The sequence below is a fragment of the Coregonus clupeaformis genome, chromosome 3, assembly GCF_020615455.1.
Source record: "Coregonus clupeaformis isolate EN_2021a chromosome 3, ASM2061545v1, whole genome shotgun sequence".
In the NCBI taxonomy this organism is placed as follows: domain Eukaryota; kingdom Metazoa; phylum Chordata; class Actinopteri; order Salmoniformes; family Salmonidae; genus Coregonus; species Coregonus clupeaformis.
The window spans coordinates 30350165-30356833 of record NC_059194.1 but is presented as its reverse complement, the minus strand read 5'-3'; positions in this window follow the sequence as shown (position 1 = coordinate 30356833).

The following is a 6669-nucleotide window of genomic DNA, read 5'->3' as shown; positions in this document are numbered from 1 at the left end:
CTTGATGTACAGTAGCACCAACCACAAGAGCTGTGGCTCGGCTTCCCACCCCATCAGAGATAGGGCTGGTGAAAACACTGTAGGCCTATGTATGATTTTCAATGTTTCATAGGCTACTCAAGATAGACAAACATTTCTGAAAGAAATGTATTTATTTGAGTTGGTGGGCGGGTATGGTTGTAGGTGCTCGGTTTCCCAAACTTGTACTGGGGGTCCCCTTCACCATGAGGGAGAAACTTTGGAAGAGCCCGCTGAAAGCCCCCATTCTCCTGGAGAAAAGCTTTTGGGACGGAATTAAATGTTGTTTTTACGTAGTGCTAGAGGAGAGAAAAGAGAAGAGTTTGATAACAAAGCAGCGGTTTAAAGTGAACGCTAAGCTACTCCTTGAAGAGTCAGTGAATTTGAAGATACAAAATGCATTTGAAGACATGCGATTTGGAAACGCAAGCATAACAATAAATTGTATAATACAAATGTAGACCTATATCTACAATTACATTTTGGTATCCTCAACTTCTTTCACCTTGCCTCTTGCCTGTCAAAGTCGTGGGCGGGGTGTGAGACTTTGCATGCTCAAAACAAAGAATATAGCCATGGTAATTTGTACCAGTTTGTCTTTTTGCTTACCAAACCAAAGTTTACAGAACAAATGCGGCAGTTTTATGCCCTTATACGGTATCAAACACCAGTGCCATAATCTCTCAGGCCAGTGAAATGCCATTCCATCAGCAGAGGAGAGCAGAGCAAGCAGTGCTTAATTTGAGCCGGATCCTGCCGGAACAGGATCTGGGCACCTATTTGCCCGGATCTGGTACCTCTCGCGGCATGATTTATTGATTGTTTCACTGTTCGCACTGTAGACATTCTAATAAAAGCGATCAGCGTTAAATCAAGTTGCCTCCTCGTTATTTCTCCCACCCCCCTGAAAGACCATCATGTAAAAGCACAGTGATCCTTCTGTGTAATCATCCTATCCTGCCACACTGATTCCAGACCTGCTCTCTTATTTGTACATAGAGGTTATGGGGAGGGCCGGTGGAGTAAGTAACTGATCTTGACACAGGTCTTGGTAGCGGTGGTCAGCTAGTGAAGAGGTCCCTACGTATTGACATCACGTAGCCTAGGCTAGTCGTCTCCCTACTGAATTTGAATCGTGGGAAAACCAAATAAAAAATGAATAAGAAAAGGCAATCGAGTTTGATTCCATTTTTCAAGTCCAAAAATCCAGAGAAAGATGGTGAATCGAACCCAGAACGAGCCAGAGAACTGTCAGTGCCGGAGGAGAGGAGTGAGGGGCAAACTGTTACTGATGGTGATGCCTTAGCTAGCAGCGCTGCTAATCTCTCCAGTTCAGCATCACCACCGGCACCTCCACTAGCTAGTAGGCCTACTAGCGAGTCAGACTCAGCGGGAGAGGGAGATGGGGATCAGTGCATCCACCGACGAAGTGCCCGGAGCAGGTGCAATTTGCAGGCCTGGCCTGCTGAGGAGTGACGGACTCCATCCTAGCTGGAGGGGTGCTCTCATCTTATCTATCAACATAGACAGGGCTCTAACTCCTCTAGCTCCACAATGAGATAGGGTGCAGGCCAGGCAGCAGGCTGTTAGCCAGCTTGCCAGCTTAGTGGAGTCTGCCACTAGCACAGTCAATGTAGTCAGCTCAGCAATTCCCATTGAGACCGTGTCTGTGCCTCGATGTAGATTGAGCAAAACTAAACATAGCGGTGTTCGCCTTAGCAAGCACACTGGAATAAAGACCTCCTCCATTCCTGTCATTATTGAAAGAGATTGTGATATCTCACATCTCAAAATAGGGATACTTAATGTTAGATCCCTGACTTCCAAGGCAGTCATAGTCAATGAACTAATCACTGATCATAATCTTGATGTGATTGGCCTGACTGAAACATGGCTCAAGTGTGATGAATTTACTTTGTTAAATGAGGCCTCTCCTCCTGGTTACACTAGTGACCATATCCCCTGCGCATCCCGCAAAGGCGGAGGTGTTGCTAACATTTACGACAGCAACATTTTAAAAATGACTGCTTTTCTTGTCTTTTGAGCTTCTAGTCATGAAATCTGTGCAGCCTGCTTAATCACTCTTTATAGCTACTGTTTACAGGCCTACTGCACCGTATACAGTGTTCCTCACTGAGTTCCCTGAATTCCTATCGAACCTGGCAGATAATATTGTAATTTTTGGTGACGTTAATATTCAGATGGAAAAGTCCACAGACCCACTCCAAAAGGCTTTCAGAGCCATCATCAACTCAGTGGGTTTTGTCCAGCATGTCTCCGGACCTACTCATTGCCACAGTCATACCCTGGAACTAGTTTTGTCCCGTGGAATAAATATTGTGGATCTAAATGATCCTTGGTCGGACCAGCATCTTATTACGTTTGCAATCGCAACAAATATTCTGCTCAGACCCCAACCAAGGATCATCAAAAGCCGTGCTATAGATTCTAGGACAACCAAAAGATTCCTAGATGCCCTTCCAGACTCCTTCCACCTACCCAAGGATGTCGGAGTACAAAAGTTGGTTAACCACCTAACTGAGGATCAAAATTGTACCTTGCGTAATACCCTAGATGCAGTCGCACGCCTAAAAACAAAAAACATTTGTCACAATAACTTTGCTCCCTGGTATATAGAAAATACCCGAGCCCTGAAGCAAGCTTCCAGAAAATTGGAATGGAAATGGTGCTCCACCAAACTGGAAGTCTTCCGACTAGTTTGGAAAGACAGTACCGTGCAATATCGAAGAGCCCTCACTGCTGCTCGATCATCTTATTTTTCCAACGTCATTGAAGACAATAAGAACAATCCAACTTTTATTTTTGATACTGTTGCAAAGTTAACTAAAAAACAGCATTCCCCAAGAGATGATGACTTTCACTTCAGCAGTGATGAATTCATGAACTTCTTCAATGAAAATATTATGATCATAAGAAAGCAAATTACGGACTCCTCTTTGAATCTGTGTATTTCTCCAAAACTCAGTTGTCCAGAATCTGCACAGAACTGCCAGGACCTAGGATCAATGGAGACACTCAAGTTTTTTTATCCTGTATCTCTTGACACATTCGTGGAAATAGTCATGGCCTCTAAAACTTCAAGCTGCATCTCTCGGCCTACAGTATATCGAATCTCCAATTCCTCTCAAAATGTTTAGAAAAAGCTGTTGTGCAGCAACTCACTGCCATCCTGAAGACAAATAATGTATACGAAAAGCTTCAGTCTGGTTTTAGACCCCATCATAGCACTGAGACTACACTCGTGAAGGTTGTAAATTACCTTTTAATGGCGTCAGATCAAGGCTCTGCATCTGTCCTCATGCTCCTAGACCTTAGTTCTGCGTTTGACACCATCGATCACCACATTCTTTTGGAGAGATTGGAAACCCTAATTGGTCTACATGGACAAGTTCTTGCCTGGTTTAGATCTTATCTGTTGGAAAGATATCAGTTCGGCTCTGTGGATGGTTTGTCCTCTGACAAATCAATTGTAATTTTCGGCATTCCTCAAGGTTACGTTTTAGGACCACTATTGTTTTCACTATATATTCTACCTCTTGGTGATGTAATTCAGAAACACAATGTCAACTTTCATTGCTATGTGGACTACACACAGCTGTATATTTCAATGAAACATGGTGAAGCCCAACATTGCCTAACCTGGAAGCCTGTGTTTCAGACATAAGGAGGTGGATGACGGCAAATGTTTTACTTTTAAACTCTGACAAAACAGAGATGCTAGTTCTAGGTCCAAAGAAACAAAGAAATCTGCTGTTGGATCTGACAATTAATCTTGATGGTTGTACAGTAGTCTCAAATAAAACTGTGAAGGACTTGGCATTACTCTGGACCCTGATCTCTCTTTTGACAAACACATCAATTATATTTTCCATCTTCGTAACATTGCAAAAATCAGAAACCTTTTGTCCAACAATGATGCAGAAAAGCTAATCCATGCTTTTGTCACTTCTAGATTAGACTACTGCAATGCTCTACTCCCCAGCTACCCGGGAAAAGCACTAAATTAACTTCAGTTAGTGCTAAACAAGCCTGCTAGAATCTTGACTAGATTACTTCAGTGCTAGCATCTCTACACTGGCTTCCTGTTAAGGCTAGGGCTGATTTCAAGGTTTTACTGCTAACCTACAAAGCATTACATGGGCTTGCTCCTACCTATCTCTCCGATTTGGTCCTGCCATACATACCTACATGTACGCTATGGTCACAAGACGCAGGCCTCCTTATTGTCCCTAGAATTTCTAAGCAAACAGCTGGAGGCAGGGCTTTCTCCTATAGAGCTAAATTTTTATGGAATGGTCTGCCTATCCATGTGATAGACGCAGACTCGGTCTCGACCTTTAAGTCTTTACTGAAGACTCATCAATCGTAGGTCCTACAATTGAGTGTAGTCTGGCCCAGGGGTGCGAAGGTGAACGGCAAGGCACTGTAGTGACGAACCGCTCTTGCTGACTCTGCCTGGCCAGCTCCCTTCTCTCCACTGGGATTCTCTGCCTTTGACCCTATTACGGGGGCTGAGTCACTGGCTTACTAGTGCTCTTCCATGCTGTCCCTAGTAGGGGTGGGTTGAGTCACAGACATGATCTTCCTGTCCAGTTGTGCGTCCCCTCGGGCTTGTGCGGTAGAGGAGATCTTCGTGGGCTATACTCAGCCTTGTCTCAGAGTAATACGTTGGTGGTCTGTTGACATCCCTCTAGTGGTGTGGGGGCTGTGCTTTGGCAAAGTGGGTGGGGTTATATCCTGCCTGGTTGGCCCTGTCCGGGAATATCGTCGCACAGGGCCACAGTGTCCCCCGATTTGATTGATGAAGACACAGTGATTGAATAAATTCAACCACACATTTGTTTCATCACAAAGCCGGAGAGCAACCTCTGTCTGGTGAAGTCCACAAAGCATATTGCATGTAACAAACAGTTACATGACCTACAGCATGGTCAAGCAAGTTAATGTTTCTGACATTTTTGGACTACTAAACAACTATTGATTTAGAACCACGGAGAGTTATCTCAAGTTGCAACGTAAGCTTAATATGATGTGGCTGTTCATGGTTCTGATTTGTGTGTGTGTGTGTGTGCGTTCGTTCGTGCAAGTAGAACACATGTTGACTCACCCTACTTGTAGAGAAACACCAATGCCATCCTCCTCTTTCATGTTGATGAAACGGTCTATCACTGTTCTACAGTACACGCTTTAATTTGTTGTTGTCCTAGGCTACCTGGCTAAAATGCTTGCTCGCTAGCCTAACTTCCTTTCATGGGCAACCTTAGGTATTTTACATTAGCCTTCTACATCTAGCTACATATTGAACTTCCATCCTCTCATGCCAGGGGCACAATGTATGAATTTATGGTTGGATCAGAATCGCCATTATAATCATTGGCCAGTACGGAGAATTAAGTAAAACCACAAGTCCAAATCTCTATCCATGGCTAATTTAGGAAAGGGCCAATTTTAGCTAACTAACTAGCCACCGGTGGACAACAACACAACGAGATTCAACAATTCAAGTTGTTTCTGTCAATGACGTATTTATTTTAATGCAATGTGATCAGAGTGAAGCCAAATCCAACTGACTTCCCTTGACACTTTATTTTGGTGCGCCAGGACCATTCACAGTTGAGATGACTCAGTTTAGCGCAATGCTGATTGGCTATTATGTTAAACTTTTTTTCATCAAGGGAGGCCAAATGCTCGCTGGCTTCCCTTGCATTCAATGCTACGGGCAGCAACAATGTCATACTCTTTATTACCAGACAGCATCAGATAGATGGCCTACACATTATTTTTTTCTAGGTACATGTTTTGAGGAAGCCTGGCTTCCCTTGGCATCCATGAATACACTCCACTGCCTTTTATTCTCCTGCCCAGAGACTAATAGGAATTGATTTGTTTGAGCTCTTTGAGAGGAGAAAAATTACAGTTTATCCTCATTTAGGCAGGCCTGAATCAATGAGGTGAAAGCACTGCAAGCTAAATGGCATAGAGGGAGAAAGTAATTAAAGGAGAGAGAGAGAGAGAGAGAGAGAGAGAGAGAGAGAGAGAGAGAGAGAGAGAGAGAGAGAGAGAGAGAGAGAGAGAGAGAGAGAGAGAGAGAGAGGAAAAAAAGTGTGGTACTGTGTTAGTATATTTGTTTGATCAACAGCACTATCTGGTGGCCATAGAGGAAGTGAAGCTGAAGACTTCAGAGAACGGACCTGAATGGCTTCAGAGTCAGACTGGCAGGTAGTTGGGAAAGATTAACTTCATATCCCATGATGCATTGTACTGTACTTTTGTACTGCTCCTCATGTTTTAAATGTGCCGTCTGTGGAAAAAGTGCTCCTGATACTTTGGAAGTCAACACACAATTTGCATGGGTCAACTTTGATGTCTGTAATTCATTCTGATAACAGGTGCATTGACGCCACAGTCATTTCTGAGTCAGTGCCAGCGTGCATGTGCACATATATGTTTGAGGTAGATATGAAGCCAAAATATTAAATATTATAGCCAAGTCCAGGTTTGACCATTTGACCACTGGCATTTTGTTCTGACCAACTCAGTGGCCTTGTTGTTTGAGTGTCCGCCCTGAGATTGGAAGGTTGGGAGTTAGATGCCCTACCGAGTCATACCAAAGACTTTAAAAATGGGACC